The sequence below is a fragment of the Dryobates pubescens genome, chromosome Z (assembly GCF_014839835.1).
Source record: "Dryobates pubescens isolate bDryPub1 chromosome Z, bDryPub1.pri, whole genome shotgun sequence".
Lineage (NCBI taxonomy): Eukaryota > Metazoa > Chordata > Aves > Piciformes > Picidae > Dryobates > Dryobates pubescens.
In genome coordinates, this window is record NC_071657.1 from 32,542,884 (window position 1) to 32,568,017 (window position 25,134).

Genomic DNA, 25,134 nt, shown 5'->3' on the forward strand with positions numbered 1-25,134 from the left:
GCCACGGACCACTGCGGCCCGCCCGTGAGGCGGCGCTGGGCATGCAGGGAAGACCGAGCGGCAAGGGCCAGGGGCTCCAGTCGCCCTAGGGCAGTGTAGGCCGTATTCAGGGACGGCCCAGCAGTCCGCCGACCACCCACCAGGCGGCTTCAGAAACGGGCCGCAGCACCACCAAGATAGTAAGTAACAGGCAGGTGGAGGCGGCAGCAGAAGAGCTACAGGCAACTGCCGCGGCAACACAGGCAGGCTGCAATTGGTGACGGCGGGCGGGGCAGGAAAGTCTTGCGCTCCTGTCGCAGTTTCTAAGCTGCAGTGCGCCTGCGCGCCGGCGGCTGGAGGGGAGGGGGGCAAAGCTGGGGAGGAGGGCGGGGCCGGGCCCTGTGTTTTGAACGGCTGGATGCGGGTGGCTCAGTATTTGGCAGGAAGGTGAGAAGGCCTCTATCCTGGTGGTGGAGCTCGTGTAGAGAGAGGAGGATCCAAATGTGGCAGAGGCGAGCAGGAGGCAGCGGCGGCGGAGGGGGGCAAACGAGACAAGGAGAGCGGCCGTCCCCGCTGCCGCCGCGGAGGAGCTGAGCGGCCCGGCAAGGCAGGGGGCTGCAGCTGCAGAGCTGGCACCCCCAGGCCGCCCGCCTCGCACCCCGGGGCGCCCGTCCCGCCGGCAGGTGAGCGAGTGGGGAGGGCAAGGGAGGGGAGGCGGTGGATAGAGGGTGGGGGAGGTGGGGGGGAAGAGCGCAGCCCGTCGCGCCGCCCTTGGCCTGGCCCGGCCCAGTACCGGGCAGAGCCGGAGGGAGTCGCTGTAGAAGGAGACGGAGCGGGAGATGCCACCCCAACCCGGCCCTGCCTCGCCTCCCCTCCCCCAGGGCTGACATTATGAGTACATTCTAGGCCCCTTCTGCGCCCTGGTCCGTCGCCCACCCTGTGTCAGTCCCGCCGCCTGCCTCAGCGGTTCGCCCGGAAGCCAGGGAAGGCGGACAGCTCCGCGCTCCTATTGCTGTCTCTGCGCTCCCCTCTCCTGTAGCGTCCCGGCTACCTGACAATCCCCACCCTTTCAGGCTTCGGGGGCCTGCCGCCTTTCCCTGGCACGGGCCCCGTTCGGCATCCACCGTCCCTCCTGTCGGGAAGGGAGGGGTGGGAGCCACCCCTCGAGCCACCCCGGAGCTATTATATTTGGGCTGGGGCCCGCCGAAGGGTTGCCGGCACTTAAGCGTCTCTTTCTATAGCGTATACAGGGGCGGGCGGAACCTGGGGGTAAAGCGTATGCGTGTTTTCGTCCCCCGCCTGCCGCGGGAAAGCTGGGCTAAGGGGGCTTCGATGCGGCGTTGGCGGAGCCGAGCTGCGGCAGGCTGGCAGCAGCGGGGCTGCGGGAGTGCTGCCGCCGTGTGAGGCGCCCTGAGCGCGCCTCTGTGCGCGGACTGCGCGGGGATCCTTTGTCTGCTGCCGCCGCTTTCCCCTCCTCCCTCCCTCCCGTTATTCCTTCCTTCCCTCCCTCCCTGTCCTCTATTCCTTCTCCCTGTGCTTGTCTCTCCTCCCTCCTCGTTTTTCTCGCTCCCTCCCTTCGTTCCCCTCTCCCAGACTCCAAGCGCTGCAGCAGCTGCAGGTTTGTAAATACTGGACCAACACACACAACATGGCTGACGCTCGCCCTGCTCCTCCACCAGGGTCTCCGCCTTCTCTCTCTGTCTCCGCCGCTTAGCTTCTCCTCCGGTTAGGCTTTTGTTTCTTCCCCCTCCCCCTTCGTCTCCCATCCAAAAAAAAGGAGGAAAAACAATTCACCCTCTTATTGCGCGCATGGCGGGATTTCAAGGGTAAGAATCCTCGCTTTAGTAGCTTTCTCCTTTCGTTTTGCTGTTTACAACAAAATGAAACCTTAAAATCGAAGGGGATTTGGGAACCTGGCAAGGCCTGGGCGAGGGAGGAAGGGAGGGAAAGGGAAACTGGGTGAGCCCCGCTGAGAGAGGCTTGATTGGAATGTGCGTGTCTTTTTCTCTTTTTGGTTTGGGGGAGGCTGATGCACCGAAGTACTGGCGGAGATGAAATACTGTTTTACACTAGCGGAATGATCTAGGGCCATTTTTTCCATTTTATAACACAGTTCGATGCATAATCTCAGTGGAAAGACCTGAACTAGTTATGTCAGAATAGGCATTGTGTAGGTAAAAACCTTAACATAGGCTTTTTGCATTTCATTGCATTCCCTGTATCTCTTTTTCAGTGTCTTAAACAGCTCGCAAATCATGAAATACATAACATGGAACAGAAATACTCGTCAGGTCTTTGTGCTCCTAGTTTTCTGTTGCAGATTAGTTTGCCCTTGTGATTACAATCGCACAAACCAAATAATTTACTTTTTGCTAAAAGGACTGCTCTTGCATTTCAGATGCTTTAAAAAAAAAAAAAAAAAAAAAAAAAAAAGACATGGCACCGTGAACTTACGTGAGCTCCCAAACTAAAACAACACAGCGTGCTTCTGGCCTTTCCTAGCACAAGGCAAATACTCTATTCATTACCCCCACCTCAGTTATTCAGAGCACCCCCTTCTGGCTTCGGTGAATGTGGTTTGGGTTTTTGTTAGTTGGGGTTTTTCTATTGGTTGGGTGTTGTTGGTTTGTGTTGTGTTTTGGGGGGGCTTTGTATGTGTAGGTTTTTTTTTTTTTTTTTTTTTCCCCCTTATGTAAAACAACCTTTGACGGTAGTTTGTTCAGCATATCTGAAATAATCCGTCAAACAGATCTATTTCTAGGTTGTAACTAAGGGTGGATGCTGAAAGTGCAAAGACGTGATACATATATGGCTTTCTAGCTGTGTTACTGTAAGTCATAGTAGATATTTCATTTTTCAAGCATTGTATTTAAAGGAATGACTTCAGTCATATATACATCAATAGCTACAGCTTCTGTTATTATCTGAGCACTGTCGTAAAGTAATGAATGTCCTAGCTTTGCTGTCTTTGTCTACTTTGCTTTGGAAGCTTCTAGTGGAGAAGAACTGGCATGGCATAATTATGCAGCTGTTACTGAGAAATAAATACTACACTTCAATGCTAGTATCAAGTATCATATATCAATATTTTTTTTTCTCTAGTGCTTTTTCTGTCCCCATTAAGAGGTGTTGATTAACTGGAGGTGACGAGAAAATGATGTATAATGAGTTTACAACAGTATGAAGTTTAAATGGGATGTTTATGTCATAGATGAAGAGCCAACTGTGCTACTTCTGCATGGAAAAGTCCAAGCAAAAGTCGGTAGATTACTGCAATACTGCTGATTTGGTTGTGGGGCTTTTTGTTTGTTGTGTTGTTTTTGTTGTTGTTTTTTTTTAATTTTGCAACCTGAAGACAATTGTAATAAAGCCACTAAAATAGTTTACTGGTTGTAGCTAATTAGTCATTCATTATGATAGCCACCAAATTTTGAAATTCTTCAGTCTGAAAGGGTAAAATTTACTGAAGTGTACAGCTCTTCCTCAGAGTAGGCCTTTGGATACTTAAACTGATTCTCCATCTGAAGAGCAAAATAAACAAAACTAGGCCATCCACAACATACCTTTAAATAATGGATCACTCTATCATGTTTGCTAACTCTGGTACATTGTAGTTTCATTGCTAGAACTGAACTGTATTCTGTATATTGTCTTCTGCAACTACCTTTTTTTTTTTTTTTGGTCTTGCAAGTTTTGTCACTTCGGTCAAACGAGTTTTGTGAGTGTTCATATCCAATGAGAAGCTGATCTGGTTGAAGGACTTGCCAAATCTTTTGTTGTCTCTGGTACCACTAACTAAAGATATTCCAGTGTTTTAGTCTTTGTGCGTAATGTTAGGCTGTGTTTAACCAAATAAAAAAATCTGTTACTACTAAAATCTTTTCCAAAACTGTTTACTTTTTCACATTGGGAAGTGAGACTGAGGAAAAGGAAGTCTGCAATAAATGTGGTCTTAATCATCAGTGTGCTGGAAGATAGTAGAAATTAACCAGTTTAACAAGAGATACTTTTACTTAATGAAAGAGTCACTGAAATAATGATTCAGTGTAGTTCTAAGTATTGATGAAATTACCAGTTTAAATATGCAGTCCTAAAGTTGGTTAACACTTTTGTTCTGATTCTTCAACACTTTTAAAATATTTTCTTAGTCTGAGTGGTTGTCTTCTTTTGACAACTTTTTTCTGTTTCTTTCCTTGCTATCTGTTGCCAGGCTGCACTCTTGAACGTGTTCACACCTGTAAACACGTAGCTGATGCAATAGCTGTTATAAAGTATTTGTTTTGTTGTGTGGGGTGTTGTTGTTGTTTGGTTTTGTTTGTTTCTAATGCATTCATATTTGACAAACATTTTTTAGCATGGAGCCTTGTGCTGTGAACTTCTCATGCTTATTTTCTGGTGTTCCTTACCTCTTTTCCCAGCTACTAGAAGGATGACAGTTGGTGTATTGGTGGTATGGCATGAGAATATGACTTTTTGTTTTATTGATGACTAAAAGTGATTCAACAAAGTGGTTTAAAAAACATTTTTCAATAGGTGTTCATTGAAGCTGAACTAGGAAAGAAAATCACTATTATGGAAGGTTATTTCCTGTTATACCATTAGCTTGTTTCTCGTACCAAATACAAAAGAACTTTTGGTTATTCTCGTTTTCCTGCTCTTAGTCCTCTTTAGAATTGTGTGGGCTCACAACAGAAAAGCAAATCCTCATCTTCCTTGCCATTGGTTTTTTCAGAGAGTACTTCTCTGTCAAGACATGTCCCACTTACTACACAGATTCTACCTTAAAAGGTATGCTGATTTAAAAGAATGTGAAATGTTACTTACCTTGTGTAAGCGTGCACTGTTTCTGTTCACATCTTTGGGACATAGCTGAGTGTGGAGTTCCTTGAAACAGTGTAGTTAACTGATTTGTGCTTGAACAGCTGATTCTAGAGACAAAGGGGCTTCATCATGGTTTAATTTCAAACAATAGTGAAATAATTGAATTACAGATTACTGCTACACTATGTGGTGGGTGCAGTTAACTTTCTATTGTAGTGTAAAACGTGAATTTGCTGATGGTATTTGGAGTTCAGGATGTGAATTGATTCAGATATGGAGAGGTGCTCTGCAAATCCAGGTTAACTTTGTATCTTCAATGTATATTGTATAACTGCTCTAGATCTGTACTCTTAGGAGGGCTTGTGTGACTTGCTAACTTGGAAACTTTATTGAAATGGTCCCACAATGTGGTGAAATATATAGAAATAGCTGCCATTACCTGTGATGACTACTAGCCTTAACTATTATGTAATCATGTCTTAATCTTTGCAGTTACTGCAAGGTGGTTGAGATGCTATTGAAATACCTTCTGATGCCTTTTTTTTCTTTTTGAGATCTGCTTGTAGAATAGGAATTAATAACAGTATAATTTAACACAAGCAGATTTTTATAGCCTTTTTGGTAAGGCTATAAAGCTTATAACCACCTATGAGTCAATTAGCTCTTAGTTTACCTTTTTGTATGTGTGTGGTTGATTTGTTGTGTTTTATTCCTTATTTTTTTTTCTTGAAAATGCTCTTGCTGCATGTTCCAGTAAGATATTGAAAGTCTGTGCTTGTGCAGCTACTGCTAAGAGTACATACTTATTTCAAGAGCAATTCTGGATTGAAGTGATTTAGTAAACACTTAATTTATACAGAATGACTGCTTAACTTTAGACCTTCAGTTACATACCATACTTCGAACAAAATAGAATTGTATAATTTTACAGATTTTGTTGTTGTGTTTTCCATTGGTTTTCAAGTGCTTACACTGCTGACTTATGATGGCCTAACATCATTTTTGTCATGGTGACCAGCTATTGAGTCTACTTGTCATCTTTGAAGTCATATCTTCATTTTTCACTTCCACTTCTGGCCTCACTGTGTGCAGCTCCTGTTCTGACTGTGTTTTAGCTGGTAGTTCCTTCCTAGTTGTGTCAGCCCTGAGTTCAGTCATTACAGTTGCTCTTCTTGAGTGATTGGTAGTGTGTGGTAACCTAATTATCCTTAATGCTGGTTTCCATAATTGTTTTTTCTGGTGTCAGGCAGGGTTGGGGGAGCTTGCCTGGTAAAGTCTAGGACTGCTTTCATTTGCAAGGTTAGAACTGTTTTAGAACTAAAGTGCTCAAATAAAATGTATTTTCTTTAAGCTCATTGATGAATCTTACTTCCTTTTGTTTTCAAGAGTCTTCCTGATGGTTCAGAGGTAGTCTTGAAACCTGACATCCTGATTTGGCTGCCATGTAACTTTGGGAGTAGCCTGTTAAGATGATAGTTCCTTCTGAATGTATACCTCAGGGTGGTGTGGTTTTCGCTTTTTCCTCCCTCTATATATTGTGGTGTTTTGTTTTCTCCCAGATTCTTACTGGAACAGAACTACTAGTAAATACAGGGTATGTTTAAGTTCAGACTCTTAAAAACTAACTGGGTTGTAAAGTGTAATGTTACTGGGCAATTTAATGTCCACCATTGGTTCTTAGAATGATACTGTTCTACCTACCCGTGGCCGGTCATGTACAGATAAAACCAAAGTAAAAAGCTTGGTTTTCTGACTTCTAAGGCATAGTAAGTTGTTGTAGCTGGTGTACGATGTCATAATGAATCCTGTAATACTTCACCTGTATAGAATTAACTTGACCCTTTTTAAAAAAAAGCTTTTTTCTCTATGAACCTGAGATTTTTAAATATGGAAATTTCCCATTTTCTAAATTTGATGCATGTGTTGTGAGCTGAGTAGCACAGGCAAAAGCATCATCTGAAATAGTTACCTGGTAACATTTCTCTTAGGTTTCTTGGTAATGTTTTCTAAATGCCTTCACAACCATGGTGCCTGGTAAAATTCAGTACCTTGCTTAGGCTTCTAATATGCAAAAGTTAATGTACCTATTGTGTACTAGCAAATAATGTGTCTGTTATTGTGTATCTTGTAAGTTGTCTCTGGTCTTCAACTTGAACTGCAAAATGTTTGCAGATTAGATTTTCTTTATTCAGTTGTATAGAAATGCTAAAAAAAAAATACGTTTGGAGAATGTAGGTTATATAATTCATAATTATACTTGAAAGACAGTTGGCTATGTCTGTATGCTTCTGGACAGTTGCTTGCCTGTCTTGTTTCATAACCATGTGTGTTTTAGGCAATGCTCTGAACACCAATGTGAAATCAAAATGAGAGTAAGCATTAGAGAATAATTTTTCCTACTTCCTTCTGAAAAACTTCCACTTTCAGACTGCTTTATTAAATTAACAAAGAAGCTTTTCTTCTTCATTAATCCCCTTCAGAAGCTCTTGTCTTAATGGTAAAATACGACACAAATTTCATTCATGATTGTTTTGCAATCAGTGGAACTGCAGTTTTATGAGAACTGATTGTACAAAATCTGTGCTCTGACACAAGCATATTTTAAAAATAGCTTAACAGTACGTTCTACCTTTCAGTTGACTTCGTAGAAATCAAACTCTTAAGTGATTTTAGGGTTAAGGAATATGCAGGTGTTTGATATACTTGAAAACTCCAAATTGTTTGTGTAATTACTGTGGTTGATGCCCAGTTGGTAGCAGGGAGTGAGAATTGCAGTGACTGTCCTCAGGGTCATCTCTTTCTACTGATGAAGGTAGGAAAAAAGCCTTCTCTGAGTGAGTAAGGGTGGAAATTTTCTGGTTCATGTGCTTTCCTCCCTGTTCAGATTGAGAGAGAGAAATTCACCGCTACCATCACTTACATGTATTTGTGTACCTGTGGCTTGCATGGAGAGAGATGAGAGAAATTTATGTTACTACTTACCACTGTGAGCATATAACAATTAGTATGGATGAAATTTTCCAAATGGTAGTATCTTGCTATCACCTCGTTGGGGAACCAGGGGTGAAGGAGGCATTGTGTTACAGGTAATTTTAGGCTAGGTACTTGAATGAAATTTATTTTAATTTATTTGAAGTGGGGTTGGTTGGTTTGTTTTTTTACTTCTCATGCATAAAACTAATGGAAGAAAAATGTGGAAGGGGTGAGTCTTGCTATAAGTAAACATCCCAATTTTCAGTCACACTTGGGCCTCTATTTCTAGAAGATTCTGTGGTGGTTGAGCAAGGTTAAATATTAAGCATATTTGTATGTTGTTTGTGCTCCGTTCATTTGTAGGACAGAGTTCTACAAAGCCTCACTTGGCTTTAGAGGGAAGATTAACTTGCCTGTTTCCATTGGAAGATACCTTGCTGTTTCTGAATTTATTTCTCCTTTCCTCTGCTCCTCCATTTAGTAGACTGAACCTTGTTTCAAGTACTACAGGAGAATTTATTCCTCTCTGCAAGTAATTATGTGCTCTCTCAAAAGGAAAAAGGGATGAAGTAGTGGAGGGGATACCAATATCTAGATTGCAAAACCTCAGCAAACACAACTGAATGCTTATGTTAGTAAATCTAGTTCCAGTCAAATACAGAGCTGTATGGAAAGAAAATTGGATTATGATGCTAAAAAGAAGGGGGGAAAAAAAAAAAAAAAAAGCTTTAACTGTTGCTGTTGCAGCAAATTCTCTCGGAAATTCTGCCTTTATTGGTTTGCTTTCCTCATTTTTAGTTGCACATTATGCACGGTGAAGGTAATTTCAAAGCAGGGCTTTGATCAGAGCTTTTTATCAGAGTTCAAAAGGAAAGTGTATTTGCTGTGGGACAAGAAAGGTTTGAGGAGTAACAAGTGATTCCAAGGCAGTCCTCACTAAAAGTCTTCTTTCTTGCCATGGCTTTGTCATATGTCTGCTGCTACAGACACGTGACAAGAATTCATTGTTCTAAGGCAGCTGTTTCTGAGCAAAAATTGCTATATTCTCAAAATCATGCAAGTCCTCTATTTAAACTACATTTTTTCACAGTCCCATGAAAAGCTTTTCAGAGTAACTTGAAACAGCTCTTTATTCTCCAGAGTACTTCAGGGTCTTCTAGTTTTGTGAGGTATGCAGGTATCATACTAATTTCAGGGCTACTACTTTGTGCATTTTCCTTCTATGTTTTAAAAAGTACCAGTGATAAGAGGATTGGTTTGTTTTGATGACTCCAATACTTTTAAGGAAAGTTACTGCTTTCATGGCTTGATTAGCTCAAGCAAATAGTTACTCAAGTAGTTACTTGAGTGCTTTTGTTAAAGAACTGCTTTAAGGTAAGATGCCTGAAGCTGAAGAAAACAGGAAGATTCAGTTCATGACTGATTGTATCAGTCTTTTCAAGGTGCAGTTTAAAGAGAAGGGATATTCCTGAAGTCCTTTTTAAAAATTTTGTCTGGTTTTTTTCCCCTCATCATTGCAAAGATAGGATGAAAATTAATACTGATTTAAATTCTCTGATCATGTCTCTAAGGTTTTGCTTTTGTTTTAAGTCAGCTGTGTAGGGAGATTTTCTTGGGTTTAAGACCTTTGTTAGTATGATCATGTTTCAGTTCACAAAATGCTTATTCTTTTGTTGAAGTAATTCCTAACAAAATTATTTGTCAATTTTTTTTGTGGCTAGAGGAAGCCTTAATTTACCCAGTATCTTCATTCTTAATTCCATCTCTTGCTCCCAAGTAATTTAAGAAAACTGTATTTTTATGCAACTTGATGCAATCAGTGTTTGTATCTAACAAATTGTATCCATCTTCTCTTTCAAGACCCCTGATTTATTGTACACTGTTAGGATAGTAGTCACTTTGGTGTTATGAGAGAAGTGTAGGCACACATCTCAAATACACAAATGTACGCATACTACAGCTTGTCACAGTCTTGTTTGTATACAGAGACAATGTAAGAAACTATTTTTCTAACCTGGTCCTTTTTAAGTATTTTGTGACCTTGCTATTTTTTGTGGAGTTTTGTGGTTTTGTTTTGTTGGTGGAGTTTTTTTTGTTTGGTGTTGTGTTTTCTTGGAGCGTGTGTTTGGTTTTGTGGGTATGCTGCTGTTGTGTTGTTTCTGTTTTATGTTTGTGGGGTTGTTTTGCATGAGGTTTGCTTGAAGTGCACTGAATTACTACTATGTCAATATCCTTATTGGTTACTGAGGTTGGAGGTCACAACAATTACATTTTTACTTGCCAGTCAATGCTGTAATGGCTGGTGCTAATAAGAATTTTGATGGCTTATGTGTTGGATTAAAACAGATACTTGCCGTAGCACAGGTTTTAAGTGTTGATCTATACTGGCTTACTTCCCCCTTTGGTGTCTTCTGTCCCTCTGCCCCAGAGTGGTGGCATGCCATTCTTCATCTTGGAGATAAATAGTGATTATGTCATGAGTAAGTTATAGAACAGTTGCAGAAGTTGAATGCAAACTGTAAGAATCAATTATGATTACAGCAGGAATGATTGTCTCTGAATGTAAGAAACAAAATACATTCTTTACAGTGGGCCTTCATGAACACAGTGCGTTGTAGCAAATTTTTTCCCAAGTATATCACACATTCTTATGCTTGGCTTAGGAAAATATATTAATTATCTTATTTTTCAATCTAGTTTTGCAGTGGCATCTACTCAGTGTAGTAGACTCCAGGGTCTCAGAATGGGTGTCCAAGAATAATTTAATACTTCCAGTCCACTGGCTACTCATGAGCGAAAAAATTGAAAGTAGTGTTTCAATTAGCAGATTTTTATTCACCTCATCTTTAAAATGTTGGAAGGTCTGTGTACAAGTGCTTTTAGCCTGAATTGATGGGAACTAATGGTTGTGCATGTAAAATATAAGTTAGAAAGATCAGACAGCTTTCTAAAGAGATGTGAACCCGAGAGTTTGATTTGCTGTGATTAGTTAACCCAACAGTAACTTAGGACTCCGTTACCTTCTAACAGCAGGGTTAGATATGTTTGCCTGGGGTTTTCTCTTCAAGAAATGTTTGGGTGATCCTTTTTGTGGGAGAGCAGAAAGTATCTATAGAAGGTGATCCAGCAGCTCAGCAAAAAATTGTGAAAGGCCCCAGGTGGTATAATTTAGGACTTGAGGGAGGGAAAAAAAGGTGGGGAGGCGGGCGCAGGGAAAATGTTTTGGGAAAAAGGGTGTGTGGTTAGCTTGGTTTTGAGAGAGGTTGTAACAATCAAGGGTACTTACAGGCCCATTCAAAGGAATTAAACTAACTCTTTCAGGGATGGAACCTGAGAGGATGGCTCAGGATGTGTGTGCACCTGTGAATCAACAAAGATAAAATCACCTTGTATATCATGGGAAGGCCCTGTGTTGCAACTGTCATGGAACAATACTGAAAGTGTGATAAGGAAACAGTTGTAGAGGTTAGCTCTACCATTTGTAAATAGAACTATTAAAACAATTTGTAGACGTAAAGACATTTTAGTAGAAAGTGTACTATGTAGTTCTTTTCCTGCTGTGTGTACTACCCACCTGTCTCGGTCCAGAGAGGGGAAGAGACTCAGTTCTTTGAATATTCCTGTGTTATGAAATTAGAGGGACAAATGAAGCCAAAATATCAACAGCTAGGCTATTTATTACACAAATAAAGTGGATGGATTAGATGGATTAGAAGGGGAGAGAGAGAAAATAGAGAGTGAGAGGGAGAATAGGGAGAGAGGAGAGGAAAGGAATTATATTACCACACCACTCACCCCCCCAGACAGTTTGGATCTGTGGAGGAAGGCTGCTACAGCTTTGGAAGGGAGGAGATGTTGGGTTTGTGAAGAAAGGCTACTGCAGCTTTGGAATCCTTGTTGGCTGTGCTGTCCTCTGAGAAGCCTCTTCAACTCCATGAGTTGCAGCAGGTGGAACTTAGGACATGGAGAGAGGGTTCCTCTTGGTCTGCTTCTTCCAGGCTACCTGGCAATGTCTCTATTATTTTTATCTCCCGGTATTCTCTCTTGTTTTCCTTCAGAGCAGCATTGTTCGGGTTTTTTCCTTCTCCTGTGTTTGTAGTTGCTCATACCTTTTTTACAGTTTTTAGGTATGCATATTCCAGAGAGTATTGATAGCAGTGGCTTCTGCCCATTTCCAGGGCAGCTGCAGTCTGGTGAGCAATCCTTATCTATGCACCTTGCAGAGAGTTATTCCAGTGTTCTGCCCAATACACATCAGCTATTATCTGGGCAAGCAGCAAAGGTGATTTTATCTTTGTTGAATCACATCAGGAGAGAGAAGATTTAGTCTCTCACACCACCCATATGTATTAGGAATAGGTGTTGATTGTATAATATGTAATGATCCAAGCATTTATCATCTTACTTTTAAGACTTCTATTATGGATAGAGATTGATCAGCATAGCATGATTATTCCCTTTTGAAGAAGGGCAGAGGTATGGAATCCAGTGAATATGACAAGAGGATGGGAGAGTGATAATGGATTGGATCATGTTTCTAGGCTGTTAAACCAGGGACCAGAGGATTCTAGAAAAAGGGCAAAAAGATTTTTGGGGTGGTTAATTTTTGCTGTAATACCAGCTGTGATAATACTAGTGTCTGCAGCTGGTTCTGTTACAGCTTTGACAAAGGATGTACTAACTTTAGAAACAGTGAAAACATCAACCAATGTAACAAGTGATTTGCAGATACAGGAAGCTGTAGATGAGGAAATAATGGTAAGATTATAAGCACTTGAGGTCAGTGTTGTTTGGCTGGGAGATCAATAAGCTGCCTCGCAGACCCATATGATGCTGCAGTGCGATTGGGAATATCATAAGAAGGATGTGTGTGTAACATCCTTGTTTTGGAATGACTCTCATCACAATTGGTCACATTTACAAAGTGCCTTTGATACTCCTCAAAATACAATGTCCAAATATTGAAGCATCAGCTGGAACTGCAGTTGGCAAATTTACAGCAAGTGCGGATTGATTCAACCTGGCAAACATGAAACAGTAATCTTAGCTGGTTAAATAAAAACCCCTAGTTCTCACGTCTCAGTCTGAGTGTGGGTTATAGGTGGAATCCTTGTAGTGATTGGTATTGTAATTGTAAGTATTAATGATATTTTTAATAATAGCTTTTAGGAACACAAGAATGGTTAGGACCCAAGTAATGTCTTCTTTTTTAAAGAATATAAAAATGGGGAGTTGTGGGAAAGCACAAAGTATCTATTGAAGATTTCAGGACAAGAAAGAAGAACAGGCCACTGATAACGGCAGAATGCCATGATGATAAGAGGAGCTGACTGCAGTAAACAATCTGAAGTGTGAGACAGATGGACACTTGCCTCCATGCAAGAACAGCTCAACCTGATATGGGATGAAGATAACAATGGACAGCTGCATATCAAAGAAGAAAACTCAATTAGCAATCGGGCTATGAAAACAGGGAATTGCTTAGCCTGCTTGATTTTTTCCTATACAAACTGCTTGTTCTGTACCAATAAACGATTCCTGCTTCACCAACATGGGAGTCTGTACATTAATTCTGACACCTTTTGGGTGACTTTGGAATGATGTTTCTCAGACTAACACAAGAGCAATCAAACCTAGTCTTTAAACAAAGACCTGTAGACTGAAGTATCCCCAATGAGGAGGCACTGAAGGAGAGAACAATGTCTTTTCAATTAGACATTTTCCTCTCTTTATTTTCCTACCTAGCTTTTTTTGATTCAGATGAAGAGAAGGATAGCTGCTATCAATAAGGAGAAGCTAAGCTGTTTCACGTTTGTCACAATGCTGAAGTGTGCAACGTAAGTCAATTACATTAACCTGTTAGAACTCATTACCCTGGTATCTCTGCATATTCTTACCCTGTGGTTAAATACAAGGTAGCTTGCAATAGATCAAACAGTTAAGAGTGAGTTAACATTCACATTTGATGAAGAGATACAGGAAAAGTTGAATAAATACTGGATCTTACATTCAGATTTATAAAAGCATTATCTTGTAAAATTTCTTTAAGCATGGAGGGCTGTTCCTTTATTAAATTATCCAGTAAGTTACAATATACGTTAAGGTTTAGTCATAGAATCTGTGGAACCCTTGAACACAGGTTGGAGGGAACATCAAGGATCATCTGACCCAAACCTTCTAGAAAAAGCAGTCATTTGTTTCCAAACCTGTCTGCTCCCATCTGTGGGGATGTTTTCTACTGAAGGGCTTGGAAAAAGCCAATACAAGGGTGAAAGCAAAGGGGCTGCCCAGTTCCAACCCTCCAGTCCAGCACTGCCTTCACCTTCTGCCTCCTACTCAGCTATGCAGCCAAAAGTGTGAGATGGGGATGAAGATGATGTGTGTGCATTGGGAAAAAATATACCCACAACCGAAACCCCCCAAAAAATAATTACAAGTCCAAAATCCACAGACTTTTGCACAAAGCAATAGTGGTTAATTGCCCTTTTGAGCCTCTCTACTGCAACCCAGGACAGGATGCCAAGAAAGGATCTCACATATAAAACCACCGGGAGTTAGCTGATGAACTGCTAGTGAGGACTGTGGTGTGTTTCGCTCCACTCATCCTGAATGCTGTTAACTAACTAGTTTTTTGTAGTCCAGGTTTACCAGCATGCAAAATAAAGCTAAAACAAAAGAAAAGTTGCCTGTATTCAGGCTTCCCCTGTTAAGGGACGTGTCTCATGAGAATGAAATGGTGCAGACACCAAGTGCTTTCTAAGTATACACATACACACAGAGGCATGTGTGCATGTTAAATTAAAAAAAAAAAAAAAAAAGGACGTGGACAAAACTCCTTTCTTTTGGCTTTTTGCATCCTGATAGGGACTCCTGCATCCCAGCCAGCTCTCTGACCATCTCCACAACACTTGGGTGGCTTCAAAATGCATCAAGCCATTGTGTATTGCCTTGAAGAGGAATTTGTATAGATGCTTTAAAAATTCAAGTGTGCTTCAGAGTCCTGGTATATTGGGTAAAGTCACAGGAAGAATTGTAACGTGGTGAAAAGAAAGAACATTTTGTTTTAGTATTGCTAAGGAAGAGATAAACTTTATCACTGTTTCTAAAGCTTTTTGCCTGAACTCCCACAACTGTTTATGATGGTTATGTAGTAGAAAGGACAGAGTACTGAAATGGAAGTGTCTCTTTTACTTAAAAATGTGTATGTGAATTAATGTGGAACTTAATTTTGTTTTGTTGGGTTTTTTTTTTTTTTTTTGTTGGTTTGTTTGTTTTTTTAGCGAAGCTGTTGCAAGTTCATTTTGCAGTAGTTATTCCTTCTTAAGCTTGTTTCTTATTGTGTAGAACAGTCCGTAGTGTGGTTTTAATGCCAAATTTCAGATCCAAAGGGTTTTTCTGATACTTCTGTTCAAATTTTGTTATGTATTTTTTTGGACCAACTTGGGTAACAAATCTTTTTGAGAGGAAGCATGTTGCAGCATCGTTGAATCCCTTAGTCAACTGTTATGAATCTGCTTCTGAGAGCGCTGGAGTAGGAGGCAGATCAAATAAGAAACAATTACATTTAAATCAGTTAATTTTAGACAAAAGTTTAATACTGATCTTATCAGCAATAAGCCCTAAAAAACAGTTAAACTTTTGCAAGGCTTTCTGGAATACACCTTTGGAGAATTCATGTTTTGTTTTCCAGGTTATTCATTTATGTGTTCTTAAAGTGGCAGCCACCTAGTTGTCCTTTTTCTCCTGAGACCTGGAGGGAATTTCAGAAAACTAATTGTATTTAATGAGACGAAACTTCAAACCTGTAGTTAAAAAGAGCTTTGGATTTGTTCTGATTTAGTTTTGTTTGTTTGGGGTTTTGTTGTTTGGTTGGTTTGTGTTTTGGGGGGGTTTGTGTGTGGTTTCTGTTGTAGTGTGGGGTTTTGTTGTTGTATGTGGGATATGACTAGTTTCTGACTCACAAGCTGTTTTACCTCAGGAATATAATCTTAATTATTTTGTTATTACCTCTTGTCCCTTTCAGGTAAAATCCAACTAGTCATAGGCTGATGTGGTCATAGCTTCTCTCATTTAGCAAATGTAGTATTACAACTGTCACTTACTTTTAGTCAGCCCGTATGAATTGAGGCTTAGCATTCAAAGATTAGTGCTCTTTGGATGTAAGTTCTATAACTGATGTACAGTTCCTTGATACTAATCTGTAAACTATTGAGCTGGACCAGCCAAGATGATAATTTCTTTCAGGCACACTTGTCTGTTCATCAAGGAAAGACCACAATCTTGAAAAACCTGGACAGAAGTAAGCACATTCCTACACAACAGTACTGATCTGAATGAAGTTCACTAATAAAGCTTCTTGCTGCATTTGATATGAAAAATAAAGGATGAAAACCAAAGAATTGTAAAAGTACACTCTTCTGATGAAAGCAAAGTTTTAGTCATGGCCTTTGCCAATGTCTTTAATTCTGCAAATGGTAAACTCACTTGGCTTCTGGTTAGCTTGTTTGGGTAGCCTGGGGAAGGGGAGTCAGTTTTGTGTATCTGCACTTCCAGTGCTATTGCCAGAATCATTCCGTGTATCGTGTACATGTGGTCCCACAGAGGTTGCATGCTGTGCCTATTCCTGAAGTGCAAAGAACTGTGTAATGTATTTGTAACACCTAACGCACAACTAAGTATGAAAATGGAGGTTTAATTGCTTTCACTTTGACTTCTATGTGTGATGCATAAATAAGGCTGCAAGTTGAAAAGTTGTTGTGGAGCTGTACTAGAGGAAGTTCTGGGCAATTAAATGTTCACAGATTTTATTGAAGTGTGGTGTTTCTGGTTATTTCCACAATTTTCTGTCATATAGAAGGATAATTTATTCTCCTAGTTCAGAGTTCTTCTCTGAACAATTTAAAGGGTCGTCAGCCACTAAGGGGCTGGAATGATGCAAATTTGTCTACAGTTAGAGAGATTTCTTACTTTCTGTTGAGCTCACGTTAGCTTCAAGTAATTGTTTGCCAGTCTCTTACTGCTCTGTAGGAAAATAGTTTAAAAAACTGATCATGAATGTCTGTGTCTTGGATTGTTTTGGTCATTACTGCTCATAAGCCATATTTCATTACTTGTCTGCGGGTTGAAAGGTGTCCAAATAATCACTGCTCTTAAAAGTTTGAGAGGGGCAAAAGGATGAGGTCTTTCTCTTAAAGTGTATCAGTTTAATATTTTGATTTTTTTGGGTTGGCCTTCATAATGCAGGTGTTAAGGGTATACTTAAGGACACTTGTAATACGTGTTGAGTTTTCAAGTGTGTATATGTCTGTATATATCTAGAGAGAGGTAGATAGACATATACATACACTAGGTTGCCTGTATGGAAACTTGTCATTACTTCAGCATTATTTCCTTTTTTTTGGTTGGTTGGTTTGTTTTTTTAAAGTGTGATCTCTTTAGAACAGGTGCTTTTCTTAAATATAGTGAAGTATTGAGGGAATAGTATCAGAACACATGCATTTCATCAGTCAGTTAGCCTTATTTACATGAAAACATATATCTTACTTAATTTTACCTCCTTACAGGAGCTGTGAGTATGAGAAACACATTGTAGGTGTGCACTGAGATGTAGTTTCATTAGGAAAGTTAGTTTCTTCAGATGTGGAAGACCCTTGTAGGTATAACTTGGATTAGGTTTTCATTGAGGTTCCATCAGTGATTGGAAAGAGAAAGGCAAGCATGGTTACAAAATCTGAGAAGAGTTTTTGGCAGTATGTTAACAGTATAAATGGACATTATAGAGCAGTAATAAATGGGAAACACAAGACTTGGAAAATATGCTTTAGTGGAAATCCGCTTAAGCTTTCCATCAAGGCAGCACCTTAAAATAATAGACTATGAGTTTGAGGGGTTTTTAAGGCCTCCTTCTCTAAGGTGATGTTTTGCTAAATATGTTACAGAGGAGGAAAGCACTTACCTGTCTTTAAAGCCTTTAGCATACAGAAGAGTTCAGGAGTAGTTGGAAAAGCTACAGATGAATAATGTAGATATTTTCAGGAAAAGAGTTGCTTCAGTTTTTATGACTTGGTAAAAATTAAGTGTTTGGTGTGGGTTTTAGTGTTTTTTAAGCCAGTGAAAGAAAATGCTAATAAAATTCAAACACAATATGAGAGTTCAATTTGGTTAATTTAGTAGGTGTTTTTTTTTTCACTTGGGGGCTTTTACTTGCATGGCAGTTTAATGGTGTGGGGCTGTGTTGTCTACTGTTAAGGAAATAAATTACTTTCATACACTGTTCTCAAAAAACACTCTAGAATAATGTTTTTCTTAATCTATCTGAAGAGAATTGTACAGTGTAACAAATCAATCTTGCTTTGTGAGCCAGGATTATCATACTCTTGGGTGATTGGACTACCTGCATATTAACAGTAAAATTCCTCAACTTGTCAGCAAAGTTCTAATGTAATTGCCAGTATCCTAGGGAATTAAGGGAAGAGAAAGGAGAAGGATTTCTATTTGCCAGATCTTCCTCTTGCAGCAGAGTGATTAGCTCAATCCCCAACTCTACCATCGCAAAAAAGCACCTCTTAGTAATACTTTTCACAGAAACAAGATCACATTAAATCATGCTCTTAGCTTTTCCTGTTCAAATCATTGTACTGGGTTAGTAGGAGACCACAGCAGAGGAACTCGTTTCCAGCCAGCGTTAGTGGGGGTGGACAGGTGTTAAATACAATGTGTCTTACATGTTTCAGTTTATAAGATTGAATAAACTGGATGTTAAAACAGGGGATTTGGAGAACCTTTCATCTTTGACACTTATACCTAGGAAAATTAGCTCTTTTTTTTTTTCCCCTACAGCACAAGCAAGACCTGTCCTTATTGTATCATATATTGTAAGGAGATACAAATGACATGCCTAAGGCTGAATTACACTATAAAAAAAAAAAAAAAGAGAGAGAAAAAAAGTCATTGCACTGTACTGCTAGTGGAACTAGCTACCATGAAGAATACTTGTGCTTCTAAAGGCCTTCTAGAAACAGCTGTATTTGTAGAGAAGCTCAATATGGATTTTTTTAATGGTTGGATCCTATGAAAACAGTGTAGAGGGGGAGATACTGAGCTGATGAAGAATTGTGCCATTTTTCAGTGCACTGTTCACAACTGGAATATTTGGGTACTAAAAGGACGTTGACAAAGCCTGAAGCATTTCTAATACAAGTAGTTTGTGCTGTTACAGGTTACATGCCATGTAGGGTAGAGAAAGTCTTGTCTTAATTGTGATAAAATATACTATTGAAAAAAAAAAAAACAAAAAACAAAACACTATAAATGAAAACCATTTCAGCTCTGAAAGCTTCTTTAACTGCTGAAAACATGAAAGAGACTCCTGTGTAGCCAGTAGTTGCTTACTTATGCTGTTTCAGAAAACCAGTTAATAACAGAACAATTTATGTGATTGTCTCCTGTGAAACAAACTGTCCTGTGCATTGGAACAGAAATAGATATCCTGTACATCTGTAACTGATCTTTATTGATGATCTGGACAAGGACATTGATTCCATCATCAGTAAATTTGCTGACGACACCAAGCTGGGGGCAGGAGTTGATCTGCTGGAGGGTAGAGAGGCTCTGCAGAGGGACCTCGACAGGCTGGACAGATGGGCAGAGTCCAACGGCATGAGATTTAACACATCCAAGTGCCGGGTTCTGCACATTGGCCACAACAACCCCATGCAGAGCTACAAGCTGGGGTCAGAGTGGCTGGAGAGCAGTCAGGCTGAGAGGGACCTGGGGGTGCTGGTTGACGGTAGACTGAACATGAGCCTGCAGTGTGCCCAGGCAGCCAGGAGGGCCAATGGCATCCTGGCCTGCATCAGGAACAGTGTGGTCAGCAGGAGCAGGGAGGTCATTCTGCCCCTGTACACTGCACTGGCTAGGCCGCACCTTGAGTACTGTGTCCAGTTCTGGGCCACTCAGTTTAGGAAGGAGGCTGACTTGCTGGAACGAGTCCAGAGAAGAGCAACAAAGTTGGTGAGGGGTTTGGAACATAAGCCCTACGAGGAGAGGCTGAGGGAGCTGGGATTGCTTAGCCTGGAGAAGAGGAGACTCAAGGGTGACCTTATTGCCCTCTACAACTACCTGAAGGGAGGTTGTAGACAGATGGATGTTGGTCTCTTCTTCCAGGTGGCCAGTACCAGAACAAGAGGACACAGTCTCAGGCTGCGCCAGGGGAGGTTCAGGCTAGATGTTAGGAAAAAGTTCTATACAGAAAGAGTGATTGCACATTGGAATGGGCTGCCTGGGGAGGTGGTGGAGTCGCCATCACTGGAGGTTTTCAGGAGAAGACTTGATGGGGTGCTTGGTGCTGTGGGTTAGTTGTTTGGGTGGTGTTGGATTGGTTGATAGGTTGGACGCGATGATCTTGCAGGTCTCTTCCAACCTGGTTTATTCTATGTATTCTATGATATCTACAAGGCTACAACTGATAACCTTTTTAAATTTTTATTTAACAACAAAATAGGAAAACATTGTACTCTTCAGAAATGTTGGTTATCTTACTCTATACCTCAAGACTGTCCCTTGTTTAATGTATGCAGTATACTTAGAGAATCACAGAATTGTTAGGGTTGGAAGGGACCTCAAGGATCATGTAGTTCCAACCCCCCTGGCCATGGGCAGGGATGCCTCATACTGGATCAGGTTGCTCAGAGCCACATCCAGTATGGCCTTAAAAACCTCCAGTGTTGAGGCTTCCATCCCCTCCCTGGGCAACCTGTTCCAGTGTCTCACCACCCTCATGAAGAATTTCTTCCTAACATCCAATCTGAGTCTACCCATTTGTAGTTTTGCTCCATTCCCCCTAGTCCTGCCACTATCCGACACCTTAAAAAGTCCCTCATCAGCTCTGTTGTAGGTCCCCTTCAGATGCTGGAAGGCCACAATAAGGTCTTCTTGGAGCCTTCTCTTCTCCACACTGAATAGCCCCAGCTCTCTGTCTGTCTTCATAGGAGAGGTGCTCCAGCCCTCTGATTATCCTTGTGGCCCTACTTACCTTCATATGGTAAATGTTTCATGCTCAGCTATCGTAGGTCAGGTTCTATGTGGATTCAGAGTTGTTCCATCTTTTAAATGCATATGGGGAGGAAGTGACTTAGAATTAAACAGTATAGTTCTTTCTGTTGCTTTACAAAATAGTGCATCCATGAAAACATGTATTTGAAATGCATTCTGACCAGTGCCTATTTTCATTAGCTGTCATCTTAAATGTTTGCTGCTGAATGCTGAGGGAAATCAATTTCCAGTTGCATATTCACTCAACAGGGGAGAGAGGCTGATGAAGTTACGACTAGTGAAGTGTTTGGTAGGACTTTGTTTCTTAACAGTATTCATTTTTCATTGTTTTGAAGAATTTGTAAAATTAATTCTTTTTAACTGGAAGGAAATTTAAAAAAATACTTCCAACTTTCTAAAACTTTGAAGAGCTATCCATCATCTAACAATTAGATTAAGAATAGTATGTGGAAGCTCCTAAAAATACGTTGGTATAAGATTAGGGATTAAAAATGGTGCCCTTTTTTTTTTTTTTTTTGCATTTTAGACTGCTGGGAAACTAGTGAAATGTTTCTGAAGAACACTTGAGAATTTTCTGGTACCGTGGTGCTATGAGTCTGACTGTGGTTATTTTTAAGGTGGAAACTACTTCATACATTTGGGAAAGCTATTGTGTGGTTACTTTTTATGTCAGTAAGACTTGCATCTCTTGTTCTGGATGTATGCTTTAAGCTGTTTATACTGAACTTCTCAAAAAACTTCAATCAAGAATTCTTGTTTCCATGATGATGCAACTAGAAAAAAGATTTATATTTTTCTGTAGCAAGAAATTGTAGCTTTCTTGCTCCAGTACTTCAAACTTCCAACTTTTAGGCCAGAGAGGTAAAATAGAAGAGTGTAAAGAAAAAAAAAAGTAGTGTGTGTATATATATGTGTATAAAATTTTCTTTTTCTATATGTATGTACTTATATGTGTAAGGATATAGCATGATTTTACTAAAAAAACACAGAAGAAAAGCTTCAATTCTGAACAAATAAGCACTGAGCAATTCTTGTTCATCTGTACTTGGCAAAGATCCACTGGGATTTGGCAACGGAGATTCCAAAGTCCCAGCATTTGTTTTCTTTGTATCCAGCATTGTGTAGGCTGGATTTGGTTGTAACCATAATTTGGAACTGTGTCCTTTGTGCTGCTGAAGACAACGAGTGAGACCTTTTCTGTTTATTTTCTGTATTCTACTTCATGCCTTTTTGTTAATGTTTGTTTTACTTAGTGAAATGACGTTTTTCAGAGGTGATGGCTAGAAGCTTTATTTGTGACAAGTAGTCTTCAGTGATAAACCAGATATCACAGTGAATCATGTACTACATCTAAGTTTGCAAACTAGGACAGAGAAAAACGTTGTAGTGAGTATTGGTATGAGGAACTATGGAAAAAAAATAAGGGAGGACGTTTTTTATAAAGCATTGGTAAAATGATTTAGAGAAGTGCAAGAAAGCCTGGAGGCTGAAGTCAGAAGGGTAATGCAGAAAGTGTAAGGCAATGTTTGGGAGGTATGAGCTTAGAAAGAAGTGAAAGAGCTCTTGGTTTGCTTCAATTCAGTATTTTAGAGTGGCAGATGGCTTCAGAAACATGTTAGAATCACAAGTGATTTTGACAAGTGAAGAGACTTAGCCAGTCTGGAATAGTATGGTATACCAAATGTGGGCAGAGCTGGGCAAGCCAGATAGTGACAGTAGCACAGGCTTCTTAACCTGATAACATCTGATAAGCTCTTCTAATAGTACTTCTGTTGTGTGCTTTATAAAGCTATCTCACCTCTAAAACAGTTACTATCCACATACTTAATGTGTTGAAATGCGAGGAGAATGGAACTCTAAAGAACACAGAGATAATTGTGCTTTCCTAAAGAAACCCATACATGATTAGAGTGAAACAAATGTAACTGGTAAGTGACTTTGCTTTTAGAATTTCTCAACGCAAATAGCAAAGCACTGTGTCAAATTCCAAAGGGGAAAAAAAGTTCATAATGATTTCTTTAGAGTAAGAGAAAAATTTCCCAGAGCTCTGTAGAGTAAGTCTCAAAAAGCAAGAAGCATCTATATGAAAAAGCAAACAAACAAACAGTGGAATTCAGTATTTTCTGACTTTGATATGTGTATTAGTTTCTTAAACATAATTATGAGGTAACACTAAAGTATTTCAGATTGTCTTCTGAATGTGCTGTATTGTATGCTGCTCCTTTGCTTTGTGTTTAGTTTGCATGTACTTCGAGTAGGGTTGTTTTTTAATTGTTGCTCTGAAATAGGAAATATAAATAAATTTTAACTTAAGCTACATTGTTATCCTGGAGTTTCAACATCTTTGACTGCAGTGGTTCTTAGGGCATCTCTGTAATTCGATTGTGGGCTGTGTTTTGCAGCATTCTTAGTAGCACAGAATTTGCTGAAGTAAAACAAAGGAAAACTGTCCCATAGTTTTAATGTGTATTGTGAAGCAGGGTTTTGTCAGATTGTTAGCTACTGGAGGGTCAGTAATGGAAGTTCCTACAGGTTATGTTGAGATTCCCACCTGACTTTTATATGCAGGAAATTGTTACTTCCAGGTCTCTGGATTTGGCTTCGAATTATCCTTCAGTTTGCTAAGAATCTTTGGGAGAATTTGTTCTAAGGGCTCTTTTCCCTGCCCTAGTGAGGAATACATAAACCTAGCCTGGTACAACCTGTGGCTTTGTAATGCTGGGTTACCTCTTCTCTTAGGACATGTTAATATGTATATGGAATACAAAGTTGTATGTTTGAATATGCTCAAAATGCTGTCATCCACATGAAAGGTTCTGCAAAGGAAAAAAGCCAGATACTCTAAGGGGTACCTGAACGGCAGATGAAAACAGTGATATTTTGCCAACAGATAAATACTATAGGAAGACTGGTGGGAAGGAACTGAGTGAGCAGGAAGCAATGAAATAATACAAAGTGTTGACAGGCTGAACTGGAATACAGGGTGCACTCCAGTACATGCACCTGAATTTTGGCTGCTGTTATGGTCAAAAATTACTGCCAAGTGTTTGCAATAGCTTTAATCTAGATTGGAAAAGAGAGAAGGTAAATTGAAATACAATTGAGGTACTTTCTCTGTTTTCACTGTACAGATATTCTGGTAGCTGTTTGTCAGATAGCTATTAGGCTTTGCCAGGCTAGCAGTTGGCCTGCTAGTTGAGTGATCTTTGTGCTATTTATCTTGGGCAGTTTACTGTTTAGTTTTTGCTTTCACTTATGTCCAGTGGGTAAAATCTTTGATATGCGTAAAAGTAATGCATTTCATGGGTGTTCCCTTGGAACAATGTTTATGGTATGCCACTTAAGGAGACTGCCACTTTTTGAGACTGACATTTGTGTTGAGTATGAAATCTGACTGTATACTGAGAGCTAGCATCAAGCCGGTCAGAGTGAGGTGACATCAGAACTTGCAGTTGACTGGGAAGTTTGAAATAAGCCTTCAATTGCAGCCAGAATTAGATGCATTTCAGAGAGTTCCCTCTTTTTCTATTTCCAAGATGTAGAAGTTTGATTCTAGATACGTAAATTTTCAAAGTAGTATTTGGTTAGTATCTGGAGAGATTTTGCCACCTTCCAGTCTGAATTTCTAGACAGATAAACTTCAGTAATCAATCACATTGTGGCACTAATCAATCCATTGGCTGTTGTCTTGGGCTTGAAAACATTTGGGAAATCTTACATTTACAGAATACAATACAATTCACCTGTAGATCTGAGAATGCAATACATGCAGAGGCATTCTGTGTACTTTTGTGCATGGTTAAGACAAACACCCTACCCTTCATTATTGAGTGCTTAGAACTAACTTACAGAAATGAATCTCTTAGCAGTCCAAGGATTTTTCAATGAGCAAATGCAGCAAAATATGTCCCAATGTGATACACTGTGTTCTTCCTGTAATTTAGAGTAGTTGTCCACCATGGTAGTGTCTTATAAAATTATTTGGATTTTGGTTGGGGTTTTTTGTGTGGTGTTTGTTTGTGGGTTTGGTTGTTTTTTTGTTGGGTGGTGGTGGGTTTTTTGGTTTTGTTTTTTTAATATTTTTCCATAGAAAGTGAAAAGTACTACTGTGGCATTTTTCTCGTGTTCCAGGCTATTGATGGATGTGTGTTCTAATGCAGACAAGTTACATTTAAACTTTAATGACTTCTGTAAGTGTAGGGGTGATAACCTTTTGCAGGGAAAAAAATATGTTTTTTAGCATTTAACTTATGTCAATTTCTTTAAAAATCAGAAGTGGATGCATTTGGCCACGGGGGCTGAGAGTCT

General features: G+C 40.0%; 1 protein-coding gene across 4 annotated transcripts in view; it reads left to right on the plus strand.

Moving 5' to 3' along the window:
- Positions 1-363: 363 nt before the first annotated feature.
- SPIN1 (spindlin 1) overlaps positions 364-25,134 on the plus strand; it is a 50,110-nt gene continuing 25,339 nt past the window's right edge. For 2 of the 4 annotated variants that reach the window (XM_054178188.1, XM_054178185.1), the window contains exon 1: positions 364-662. The gene's annotated coding sequence lies outside the window, so the exon portion shown is untranslated. Of the gene's footprint in view, positions 663-1,463; positions 1,806-25,134 lie in introns of those variants that run through there. The other 2 variants (XM_054178186.1, XM_054178187.1) reach the window with 1 other exon arrangement.